At 37.7% G+C, this 13,862-nt stretch overlaps 1 long non-coding RNA gene across 1 annotated transcript; it reads right to left on the bottom strand.

The window, feature by feature from the left end:
- Window positions 1-2,795: 2,795 nt before the first annotated feature.
- Window positions 2,796-8,419, bottom strand: LOC114195966. The gene is made up of 2 exons (XR_003606604.1): window positions 5,760-8,419; window positions 2,796-3,722 (listed from the first exon to the last, which is right to left on the bottom strand). It is a non-coding gene; the product is annotated as an uncharacterized LOC114195966 (long non-coding RNA).
- Window positions 8,420-13,862: the final 5,443 nt, after the last annotated feature.

The following is a 13,862-nucleotide window of genomic DNA, read 5'->3' as shown; positions in this document are numbered from 1 at the left end:
TAAGCACCGTCCTATAGCTCCTTCATAACCCCGTGAGACGACACCAACTCAGGCTCCTCTGAGTTAGGGAATAACAACATCTTCTCTCGGCAGTCTATAAGGATACGATTGGTAGAGAGCCAATCCATTCCTAGGATCACTTCCAACTCCTGTAGAGGTAGGTAGATCAGATTCACTTTGTACATGTGCCCTTCTATCTCCACTGGACACCTAGCACACAAGGATGATGTCCTGACCAAACCCGATGCCGGAGTAGATACCACAAGGTCACATTGCAGTTCACAAACCAGCAGACCCAACCTTTGCACACAAGTTTCAAACACAAAAGAGTGTGTCGCTCCAGAGTCATACAATACACATGCAGATTTACCAGCAATCACACAACGACCCATGACAAGGTTACCTGAGCCTGCTGCCTCCGCTCCAGTCAAGGCGTACACTCTGCCCGATGCTTGAGGCCTGTTGCCTCCCCTCCTATGTTGGTTTTGGACTTGGGTTGGAACTAGGGTGCGCGTCGCTATCCTCGCGAGGGTGGGGCAATCTCTGCCAAAGTGGCCTTCCTCGCCACAATTGTTGCACCTCTTGAAGCTTGCAAGTTAGGGGCAAACATTCCTCTTGTGTGGTCCCCCACACTAGTAGCACTGAATCCTGTCATGCTGGGAAGAAGATTCCCTAGACCCCTGAGATTGGGAATGAGGCCTAGTATAGGGTTCCTCCTCTCCTCGTGCCTATGCCTGGACCAAGATGGTCCTCCCACTCTCTGCTGGTGTGGGTGCTGAGTTTCTACCTCCACTTTCATCTTCTCCATAACCCCAGCCATCTCCACCAAGGCTACAAAGTCCTTGATGGATAGTGGGGTCACCATCAGCCGAAGATCTCCACGGAGGTCGTTCTCGAATTTCCTGCATCGCCACTCTTCATCTAGTGGCATGGTGTAGAAACGACTGAGATGCTTGAACTTTTCTGCATACTCAGCCACAGATTTGCTTCCTCTAGTCAACTGCAAGAACTCCACCTCTTTAGCATATTTGACGTTGTCGGGGAAGTACTCGGAGAGAAACTTTCTCCTAAAGACCTCCCAAGTAACTGGTTCATGCCTCTCCTCCATGATGGATTTCATATTGATCCACTAGTGCTCAGCTTCACCCGTGAGCATGTACACCGCGAAGGCCAGTCTACTCTCCTCGGGGCACATCTTAGCATCAAAGATTCTCTCAATGTCCTTCAACCATTGATCTACGACATCTGCGCTGGTCTTCCCATTGAACTTAGTCGAATGGTGCTTCAGAAAGTCTTCCAAACTCCATTCCCGAAGGAGAGGTCTTGGCTCAGGACCGTGGATAGGGGCAGTGGTCCTGTTTTCCTCCAACTGACGGAGGGCCTCCATGTGTTGTCTGTGAGCGTCCTCAGCAGCCACCCTTGCAGCCTCCATCTGCTGCATAACCAGTTGCTGCTGCTCAAGTGATGTCGCCTACCGCTGCATTAATGCTTGATGTTGTTGCATCATTGCAGTACTCTGTTATGTCATAGCAGCCACCATCGCTTCTATCGCCCTGGCGATGTTTGGTGCGTCGCCTTGAGAAGGCTGAGAGTTCGTACGCTGAGGTGCCATGTCACTGGCACACAGGAAAAACAAGAGTTAGACTTGGTTAGATGAGAGCTTAGCTAGCAACACACAAGCTACAATGGTAGCTAAGAAGGCACACTAAACCATAGATCCTAAGGAACGACCGCTCTGATACCATAAGTGTAACGTCCCAATTAAATAGGTAAATTCAATTTAATAAAGCGTCACACATATATAAATATCTAGAGAGTGCGAAAATTGGATATGAAGGTACACAATGCCCCAACCATGTTCATAACAAAAAGAGAAGAGGCCCTACACTGCCTAACCTAATTAAGATGGATCGACAACAACACGAGTTCTTGTACAGAAAGATAAATCTAGATAATAAAACTTCTTCAGCTAAGGGCTCCATAGTGAGCCCCATACCCGTCCATAACCATGAAGTTGTAGCATCCCCATTTGTCTTTGATGATCATTGCAAATGAGGAAAACCACACACAACCATACAAACAAGCAAAAGGGATTACGTCCTGGCCTTGAGGCACTACCATGTTACCCTCATGGAATTTCGTCCTGATCTCAGTGCACCACCGTGAACTCTCACCTCGAGGTTCATGGAATTAGGTCCAATCACTGAGGCACCACCGTGGACATCCCTTAGAAGGGCCCACGAAATTATGTCCATAAGATGAGGCACCACCACAAGCCCCGTTACAAGGGTCATGGAATTATGTCCTACAAAAACCTTACTCATACATTATCAACCAATCGTGAAGTTCCTATGCATACCATTAACATGTCCTTTAGTATGAATGATTAACCATCAATTATATCTCACGCCAAGCTCATTACCAATTCATTTGTTCTCACCCATAACATACATAGTACATGAATATCCACCCCTTTATACATAATAAATCAATAAATCAGCCAATCAAAAACCATCAACATTCATGAAACAAAGCATAGCAAAAATCCAAGCTAGGTCTCGCTCAAGCTGGAAGTCCTCGCTCAGGCGAGAGGTGATGAGGCTCCTCCGTCGCGGTAGTCGCCGGAAAACCTCTCCCAATCGGTGTTCTACTGATTGAATCTCGCAAAGAGCGAGGGAAACGTAGCAGAATGAATATGATGCTCGGTTAGCTTTGGTTTCTCACTAGTTTGGGGGAACCCGAGTAGGTAACGACGTAACCTAGGGTTTATGGTGAGCCGATGAACGGCGGGAGTGTTCTCTATCGAATATCTCATTCATCAACAGTTGGGTTTACAATAGCTAGCTGGCCTTTTATAGTGAGAAGACCACCATGAAAGTTTTAACAAAACAAGGAGAAGAGAACGACATTCTAACAATCCTAACGGCGAGATCCTAATCTAAGGCTATGAAGTAGCAGGTGCCATGAAGAAGTGATGGCACGCGTGACAGAATGCGTTACTGGAATCCTAACGTTGCTGCCAAATAATGGAAGTGGATGTTGGATCGGCAGCGTTGAGCAATCTTCAAATTGGGCTGCTGGATGGTGAAGGTGTAGATCGAAAAGCAAACGACAGCTGTCACGAAGCCCTAGTGATGCTCCCTTCCCTTTCTTACGCAGAAGCTGGGTTGGAAGAAATGGGCTCGGGTTGAAACGATGCGCCTTTGTTGGACACGCGGAAGAAATGTATAATTGATGGGGATCCAGGAACCCTAGCGGTGCTCTAACAGAAGGAATGTTGGTTTAACAGCATTGGTGAACTGGAGCGTGAAATTGGGTTGGTAGCCCAACACGTGTTGGCATGATAGCAGCACTCGTGAATGGTTTGGAGGCATGGGTCGCAATCGTGTTTTTAGCAGAAATGCATGCATAGCTTCAATTTGGAGAGAAAGAAAGTGGGCTTCAACTTTGTTGACGCGTGAAGGTGTGCAAGCAGAAACAACTGTGATGCGGGTGTTGTTGTAATGATAGGTGTGGTAATGGGCTTCGGAAAGATATGACAAGCATCTAGGCCCAAGTCACTCCACGTGTTGAAAACAAATGTTGATTATGAAGAAATGTGCTTTGAATACGTTGCTGATCCACACCAGGAGTTAAAGCAGGCTTCTCGGCCCACATCTGTATGCACGCTGGTTGGAAGTGTTGTGAAGGCCTAATACCAATTGGTAGCTTACAAAAGCGGGCTGCATTTAGTAAACAAACCTAATTAGAACACATTTATTTAATTAAAATAAAAGAAAATAAAAAGAAATTAAAAAGAATGGGCCTAGGCATTGGCCCAATGCTATAAGCCTTATTGGGGTCGCATCATCCCCTCCCTCTTGAAGAGTATCTATCCTCAGATCTAGAGGGTTATTGAAGGCCCACAGCAACAAAAGTTAGAGTTCCACTAGGATCAAAAACAAATATGTAGTAAAATTGATTGAGAAAGTTGTGAAAATGGGCTTGTAAACATTGAAAAAGATGGTATTATGCCCACTTCACAAATACAATGTTCCACACCTTGACGGGAATGATTTTTGAAAAGAATGTTAATGTCAAAGTGTGTTTTGGCAAAACAAATTGAGGAGGATGAAATAAGGGAATGAGTTTGAGAACAAAAATTTTGAGAAGAAAACAAAACAAAAGATTTAATGAAAAAGTGAGTAGAGTTTAAAGATGGGAAAACTCCTTTGAAAATGGGATCTTCATGTAAGTAATTGGTGAAGAATTGATCACCAAATCCCTAACACAAAGTTCTTTTTGCTCTTTTGAAATGCACTTTAACTCTACCACTGATTGTATTTTAAGATTACTCTCTTGTTTTATTTTCTCTCTTTCCTCTAATTCTTTTCTCTCATTCTCTTCTTTTACTTTTCTTAGACTCTCCTCTTTAGCCTTTTCTTCTTCCTCTCTTTTTTTCTTCTCATTTATCTCTTTTTCCTCTTGTCAAGCTTCTCAAGCTCTTCTTTTTCTCTTGTCTTTTCAAACTCTCGAAGCTTTTGATGTTTAACTTGCTCTCTCTTATATTTTTCTCTCTTTCTTTGTTCACTCAAGAGCAAGTCTAAATTGTGCTTAAAATCCTTTTCTAGTCTAGAAAACTTAGCAATGTTTTGGATGAATGCATCCCCAATGTCAATGAAGTCTTCTATCCTAGCTTGTTGTGCTTTAGTGATCCTAAATGAAGGGGGTATGAAATGTTTCCACATGCATGTTTTTAATTCATAAAATGTATTGATGCATGATATTCTCCCCTTTTTCGCTAGATATTGACTCTCTTGCCACCAATCAAATGCATGTCCTACAAACCTAGATGTAACATGCCTAAGAATGTCTATATGACTATATTTACTAAACAAAGGTTGCACCAATTTCTCAATATCCCACATCCAATCTTTAAATGATATTGGTCCTATATCTTCCCCAAAGAATAGAATGTCACTATGAATGGTATGATGCAACTCATGACTACTATTATGCCTACCTAAATGCACATTATTATGCCTATCTACATGCATACGGCTAGAAGAAGAAAAACTCATTTTGAAACACTTTTGACAAAACAATTTTTTTTCAAAGTTGATGAATTTCTAAAGAGAAAGTAGTTGAAAAGAGTTCTAAAGATACTCCCAGGAAAGAGAGGTGAGTCACATGGACAAGCTTAGGAACCAAGTCTTTCCTAGCCAGAGATCTCTAGAATTCTTTCACAAAAATTCTCAAGAAAAATTCAAATGAAAACAGATTGTGTGAAAAACACATTGACAAAGTGTGTGAAGAGAGTACAAACTTAAAGACCAAAAGAAGGTCAACTAAGTGTTAAACACATTGCACCTAGATATCACGGTGACCTAAAACATAAATGGCAAACACACAAAGCACACACAACTTGGATATGTAAAAGCATAAAACAGAAAACATAAAGGCGAAAAAAAAACATAAACTAGATGAAAGCCTAAGTGAAAATTCAAGTGGCCTTTGGAACCCCTTGAATCTCACACTACACATTTAAAAACTATTACAAATTTGCTAAGGATAGGATTGCTCTAAAGCATTTTCCCACCTAAGCCAAATGAAAGGAAAACAGCAAACTGAAAAAGAAATAATACACAAATGTCGTGATATGAAAACAGAAAGCATAATCAAAGAACATAAACTATGCTAAGCTATGTCTCTCTCTCGGCCAGCCTCCAAAATGGATCACCCTCAAGTGTGTGTACTCCTCCTTAAAGGTCCTAACTCACTCATTTTTCCTCTCGGTGGCCACTCAATTGGTTTTTCCTCACCACAGCTTCACCTTGCAGAAAGGGTATCACCTACAAGGCTACCAAAAACAGTGAGTGCAAGCCAAATGAACCAAGAGCAAATGATCAGTCAGCCACATTTGAGAGTAAAAGCAGAAAACAATAAAAGTTCAAATTTGAGAAAGGAGGCACACAAAAGAGAACCTAAGGAATGTATCTAGATTAAGATGAACAAAACCAAAAGCAAACAAAGACTCAAATTAAGTTGAATCAAGAGCATATGCAATTGTCATTGAAAAAAAAATAGTAAGCAGTTGCGAACTGTGCAAGACAGCGTATATTGTGCTGAACAAATAATGTGTTCAAATGCAATCAAGACTGATTCAGTCGCTTTCAGATGCTTTTGTACTCATCAAACATTCTTTTTCTTTTCAATGATTGCATTCTCTTTTTCTTATCAGCTATCAAAAACGTGAAAAATAGTTCACACAAAATGCAATTTTTGACCACCAAATCAATGAACAAATGCATATGGCATATTTCAAGAGATTCAACTCAAAAAGAAAAAAAAACAAAGGTGAAAAACACATAAGACAACATGAAACTCTCAGACAGTGCAGTGCAGATGCAAGGAACTAGAAATTTCCAACAACTAGACTATGCAGCAGACTGCAACGGAAAAGTGAGTCAAACAAAAGCAATCAACTGCACTAAAACTGGGCCATAGCAGCAACTTTCAAGCAAAACAGAATGCACAAATTTATCGTTGCATAACAATATATAGCCACAAGAACAGGCAAGACAGAATGCAACATCTGCAACAATTTTTAATGGCCATAATCTGTGGAAACACAAACTGCACATCTATGGAGCAAAGCAACACAAGAATAAACCCAGTTGCAACAATAATAGCCTGCTTCCAACAAACATACGCACAAGGCAAAATCAACATATGCAGATAGGTAGAAACATGAGCAACTAAACCCACACTAGATAAGCAAAGTCAGGTTAGAAAACGACTACACTCAAGAGACACAAGAAATCTCAAAAACACTAGACACTAAGCTAATCATAGATACAAAAATAGTGATATAGCAAACACATGAAAAACATATACAGTTTCAAACTTAGAGCAAGTAGCAGAGACTGTGAAAATATTTGCAAAACTGCACCAACAGCAACTAACTGGCCAGGCACTAATTCAATAAGCCAAAATGCACAAAAATTAAGGTGTTGAAACAACCTATGAAATCCTAGATCAAAGCATGAGTTTCCAGTTATATATGCTGATACAAATCAGAGAACACAGTGGTGGCTTACTCAATAGGTGCTTCGATCAGGAGCAATCCTTGGCCAGCAGATTCAAAGTGCAGCACAACAACACAAATCAAAAGCACAGATAGCCATTGATCATAAAAAATTATTGCGAAATCCACAAGCAATGACAACTCGGACAAATACAAACTCAGCATGAGTGAAACACGAAACAATGAAAACTGAAACACTGCAGAATATTACTATTGATCTAGTAGCAATATATGAACTCCACAATACACCAGAACAGAAACGAAGCATGTGATAGACCAAACAAGGACTGAAACCGAGATAAAACAGTGACAATACGCAAATTAGACAACATCTATGGAATCATTGACATAGAAAACGAACTAACAAAACCTAAGACAAAAACACAAGATTATAAAATTTAAAGCTAGGTAATCAAAACTGAAATTAAAACCTAACAGACATGCATTAAGCGGCAGATTCAGAGAGCTAAACATGAAATCATCACGGTATTGATTCAGAAAAAAAGAGAACAAGCACTATGAATCAATTTCAATAGTAAACACATAAGTAACACTGATTCAAACAGAGAAGCAAGGAAAACTTCGAAAATCAGAAAAGACGCAACAGAACAGGAACAATACGGAATCAAAAAGATACGAAAAAAAATCCAGAGATAAAGAAGAAGTTTATCTGATCGCGGTCCAGCAGAAGTGGCTCTGAATACCACTTTGATGAGGCTCCTCCGTCGCGATAGTCGCCGAAAAACCTCTCCCAATCGGTGTTCTACCGATTGAATCTCGCAGAGAGCGAGGGAAACGCAACGGAATGAATATGATGCTCGGTTAGCTATGGTTTCTCACTAGTTTGGGGGAACCCGAGTAGGTAACGACCTAACCTAGGGCTTATGGTGAGCTGATGAACGGCGAGAGTGTTCTCTACCGAATATCTCATTCATCAAAAGCTGGGTTTACGATAGCTGGCTGGCCTTTTATAGTGAGAAGACCACCATGAGAGTTTTAACAGAACAAGGAGAAGAGAACGTCATTCTAACAATCCTAATGGCGATATCCTAATCTAAGGCTATGAAGTAGCAGGTGCCGTGAAGAAGTGATGGCACGCAAGACAGAATGCGTGACTGGAATCCTAATGTGGCTGCCAAATAATGGAAGTGGATGTTGGGTCGGCAGTGTAGAAAAATCTTCAAATTGGGCTGGTGGATGGTGAAGGTGCAGATGGAAAAGCAAGCGGCAGCTGTCACGAAACCCTAGTGGTGCTCCCTTCCCTTTCTTACGCAGAAGCTGGGTTGGAAGAAATGGGCTCAGATTGAAACGTTGCGCCTTTGTTGGTCACGCGGAAGAAATGTGTAATTGATAGGGATCCAGGAACCCTAGCGGCACTCCAACAAAAGGAATGTTGGTTTAGCAGCATTGGTGAATTGGAGCGTGAAATTGGGCTGGTAGCCCAACACGTGTTGGCATGATAGCAGCACCCGTGAATGGTTTGGAGGCATGGGCCACAATCGTGCTTTTAGCAGAAATGCACACATAGCTTCAATTCGGAGAGAAAGAAAATGGGCTTCAACTTTGTTGACGCGTGGAGGTGTGCAAGCATAAACAACTGTGCTGTAGGTGTTGTTGTAATGATAGGTGTGGTAATGGGCTTCGGAAAGATATGACAAGCTTCTAGGCCCAAATCACTCCACGTGTTGAAAACAAATGTTGATTATGAAGAAATGTGCTTTGAATACGTTGTTGATCCACACCAGAAGTTAAAGCAGGCTTTGCGGCCCACATCTGTATGCACGCTGGTTGGAAGTGTTGTGAAGGCCCAATACCAATTGGTAGCTTACAAAAGTGGGTTGCATTTAGTAAACAAGCCTAATTAGAACACATTTATTTAATTAAAATAAAAGAAAATAAAAAGAAATTAAAAAGACTGGGCCTAGTCATTGGCCCAATACTATAAGCCTTGTTGGGGTCGCATCAAGAGGAGTGCTCTCGCTCAAGCTGCAGACTCTCGCTTAGGCGAGACTGCAACAGTGCCCCTGGAAGGTTTCACGAACTCTCGCTTAGGCGAGGCGGTCTCGCCTGGGCGAGACAATTCGTCGCTAAAAAATACAGCCCATCACCTAGGCGAGCGCTCGCGCAGAAACCTAGGCCAGTTCCCGCTATTCTCGCCTGGGCAAGATGAGCTCGCCTGGGCGAGTATATCAGTTCTCACGACTGTTCCACGCATGTTCAATCAAGGACTCACTCATGACGACACCCAAAGCATTTTGACATCATTATAAGCAACATACTATCACCAGAAACACGAAACAGAAGCGAAACATACACAAAGTGAATAAAAAACATGAAGCTTAGCTTCCCTTACCTGGAAGAGCTAAGCGGAAAACCCCTAATACACACACATCGAGCACGACTGTCCTAAGGGTGGCCAAAGAGCTGGAAACAATCGATAAGACAGAAATAAGCACAAGTTAATACCAAACCCTAATGGTAAAAGTTTGCCCAGAGATGACGTAAGAGTTCGAGGTTGACTTACGTGGGTGGAACCTGGCTTGAGCTAGCTTGAAGAAGGTTGTCGGCAAAACCCTAGCAGAGCGTAGTAGCTGCTTAAAGAGGCAAGGAGGCACTGTTTCTGAAAGTGAGGGAAGTGGAAACGTTAGGGCAGATTAGGGTCTGTTTTTACTCCTTGGGCCAGCCCTTAGGCCCATTAGGTTAAGGGCAGCCCTTAAAACATTAAGGCAGAAAACTGGGCCTTACAATTAATATTTTTTCTTATCTTCTTTCTATATCACAAGATTTCAATTAAAACGATTTAAATTTTTATGCAGTAAAATAAAAAAGTGACATTTTTATTTTTATTTTTAGTTAAAAATATTTATCTATTTTTAAATATTTCTCATTTTTGAAATATAATTATACTATAAGCTTTTTAGTTAATTCTATTTTTTAAATTTTATAAAATGATACTTTAGTAATATTTTATTAACTTTTTTTTTCTATAGCACAAGATTTCAATTAAAAATCATTTAAAACTTATCAAATTATGTTTTTAAGATAAAAGATTTTCTTTTTCTTTCAGGATATAACAAGTTATTCTTTTAAAGATGTAAAAAGATAAAAGATATAACTAGAACATATAATTCAATCCATGTAATGCAATAACGTCAAGTAATAAACATTGAAGAATTAAATTAAATGATACATCCAATTTGGTATTTTTTATTTTATTTTCTGAAAAAGTTTTATATATTATGATTACCACAACCAGTATTCTATAATATTTTCTTAATTATCAATAAAATTACAAATTATTTTCAAGTAATAAAAAATAAAAACTTAAATGAAACGATAGACCACTTTGTTCTTCTTTTTTAACAATTGAAAAGAATGTGTTATAATCTAACTTACCACAACTGAAGTACAATTAGGTTAAAAAATTATTGACGTAGCCTAACAATGAACAAATCAAATATAGCATTTTAAAAACTCATATATATACGCTTAACAACCTCTATAGTAATTTCTTTTAAATAATTGGTCAGTCATAAGTAATTAGGACTTTCTTCTAGTACAATATTTCAATTAGAAAACTTAAAATGTTATCAAATTTAATAAATAATAATAATCTTTTCTATTTTTAATTTAAAATGATTTTTTAAATATGTATTTATGGTTGAATAATTCTCAATGTTTCTATATATTTATATTTTTTATTTTTTAGACAATGATAATTTTACTAATATTTCATTATCTTATTTTTTTTATTACATTATATTTCAATTATGCAACCAAAAAAATTTATCAAAACAATTAAAAAAGATACTTTTTCTTCATTTTGAATTTAAAATACTTTGAAAATGCTTATGTATTTTTTAATTTTTTCTCATTTTTTAATATAATTCTATTATAAGATTTTTAAATTTTCTATATTTTTAATATTTCTTCCTTAAGATTTTTAGAACACTTGATGTTATTAATATTTTTTCTTATCTTCTTTCTATATCACAAGATTTCAATTAAAACAATTTAAATATTTATCCAATAAAATAAAAAAGTAACTTTTTTATTTTTATTTTTTAGTTTAAAATATTTTTAAAATATTTATCTATTTTTAAATATTTCTCATTTTTGAAATATAATTATACTATAAGCTTTTTGGTTAATTCTATTTTTTAAATTTTAAAAATGATACTTTGGTAATATTTTATTAACTTTTTTTTCTATAGCACAAAATTTCAATTAAAATCATTTAAAATTTATCAAATTATGTTTTTAAGATAAAAGATTCTCTTTTTGTTTCAAGATATAACAAGTTATTATTTTAAAGATGTAAAAAGATAAAAGATATAACTAGAACATAAAATTCAATCAATGTAATGCAACAACGTCAAGTAATAAACATTGGAAAATTAAATTAAATGATACATCCAATTCGGTATTTTTTATTTTATTTTATGAATAAGTTTTATATATTATGATTACCACAACCATTATTATAATAATATTTTATTCTGTAACATCCCATTTAGTAGTTTTTCACGCTATCAAATAAAACAATATATTATGATTAAGCACAAAAGATAGTATGGAGAACAGTCATATAGAATATACAGCTAGTACAGTCATCCAAAACATATCCATATCCTATGAATTCCTGATGAAGAACATAGGTACTCAAACATAAAATAAACATCTCAAAACTCCATGGCATCTAACCCACGAGAACTACCACAGAACCGCTAAACGACTAATCAGCTCCTGTTAGGGAGAGGGGCATCTTCATCTGGACTTGGCACTGCTCACACCAACAGCAGGTGATCATAGCAAGGAGAAATCATAAAGAAAAACATACATAAACAAGAAGGGTGAGCTAACTAAAATCAAGAGGAATCATACAATTCATATCAAAATCATCAATCACAAACATATCACAATTATATATATAATTTTAGACTCGATATCCGGATTGTGTATGCGACATTGGAGCTCTTGGTGGTCTGCACCTGTGAAGGTTCCCAAACTCTGCAGAGTTTGGACACAAGGGGTTATCACCTAACCCCTCACAGGGTAAGTCCCCTTCGCGTCTAAGACTCAATCGAGTCCAAAGACTAGGACTTCCTGCTACTCCTCACGACATAATCCATTCTACTCTACATCAGCGTGAATGATTATTAGAGTTTCAGGATACCATCCGATACAGATTCCTCATGTCCTTACACACTAACAAGCTCTCATGAATTTACCTTGAAATTCCGTTCCAAACAAGACTTCTCATAATTCATATTCATCAACTTTTCAATACTCACTACATATATAAAAAAAACATTCCAAACATACAGGAGATCAACTACACTAAATTAATATAATTCATATCACTTCACTACTTAGAACAGGGCTCCAAGCAATTCACTGCAGTGGCCCTCGCTCAAGCTAGAAAATCTAGCCTAGGCGAGAGGTTGTCTCGCTTAGGCGAGTCAATCTCGCCTGGGCGAGGCTCTAATAGTGGCAAAATTAAAAACCTGGGTGAACTTTCACTCAGGCTAGGTTGGTTCACTTAGACGAGGGTAGCTCTCGCTTAAGCGACCCCAGCTCGCCTAAGCGAGACTTCGCGTAGGAACGGGGGTGGCTTTCCTGGTATTTTCGCTTAGGCGAGAGCCACTCGCCCAGGCGAAAATACTAGATTGCGAGTCTGTTCCCACATGGAAGAGTCCAGGTTTATCACAACATCATCATACACGGAAATCATGCAATTCAATCATCAATTAAATGCTTAAACATGCAGTTCAGACTCATCAAAACAGATTTTAAACGATTTTGAGTAAGAATTGGCTAGCTCCCCTTACCTTTGGAATTTTCACAAGCAAAGACTCTTCAACAAAGAGAACACCTCAATCTCCCAACCTAAGGCACTAAATTACAATTGCCAATGGTGAGAACAGATCCTACCACAACCCAGAATGATGGAATTACCTAAAATTCTAAAATCAGAAGACAAGGGAGGAGTACAAGTTGACTTACGCGTAGGGAAGCAAGGCTCACCTTGGGGAAGTGGTTTTGATCTAGCTTCAGTCCCAAATTCTGCAACAATGAGTAGGATTTTAGACCTACTACAATGAATTTTGGGTGATTTCTGGTAGAGAGAAGGTAGAGAAAGAAAAAGGGAAGGAGAGAGTATTAAGAGAGAGTGTGGGCTGTTTTCAGTGAATTGGGTGGCAGAGAGGGGGTTCTCACATATTCTATAATATTTTCTTAATTATCAAAAAAATTACCAATTATTTTCAAGTAATAAAAAATAAAAATTTAAATGAAATGATACACCACTTTGTTCTTCTTTTTTAACAATTGAAAAGAATGTGTTATAATCTAACTTACCACAATTGAAGTACAATTAGGTTAAAAAATTATTGACCTAGCCTAACAATAAACAAATCAAATATAGCATTTTAAAAACTAATATATACGCTTAACCACCTCTACAGTAATTTATGTTAAATAATTGGTCAGTCATAAGTAATTAGGACTTTCTTGTAGTACAATATTTCAATTAGAAAACTTAAAATGTTATCAAATTTAATAAAGAATAGTAATATTTTCTATTCTTAATTTAAAATTTTTTTTAAATATGTATTTATGGTTCAATATTTCTCAATATTTCTATATATTTTTATTTTTATTTTTTAGACAATCATAATTTTACTAATATTTTATTATCTTTTTTTTTATTATATTATATTTCAATTATGAAACTTAAAAAATTTATCAAAACAATTAAAAAAGATACTTTTTCTTTATTTTGAATTTAAAATAC

Source organism: Vigna unguiculata, chromosome 9 (genome assembly GCF_004118075.2).
Source record: "Vigna unguiculata cultivar IT97K-499-35 chromosome 9, ASM411807v1, whole genome shotgun sequence".
Taxonomy (NCBI): Eukaryota; Viridiplantae; Streptophyta; class Magnoliopsida; order Fabales; family Fabaceae; genus Vigna; species Vigna unguiculata.
Note: the sequence above shows the minus strand (reverse complement) of the source record. Positions and strands in the feature narration are given on the sequence as shown.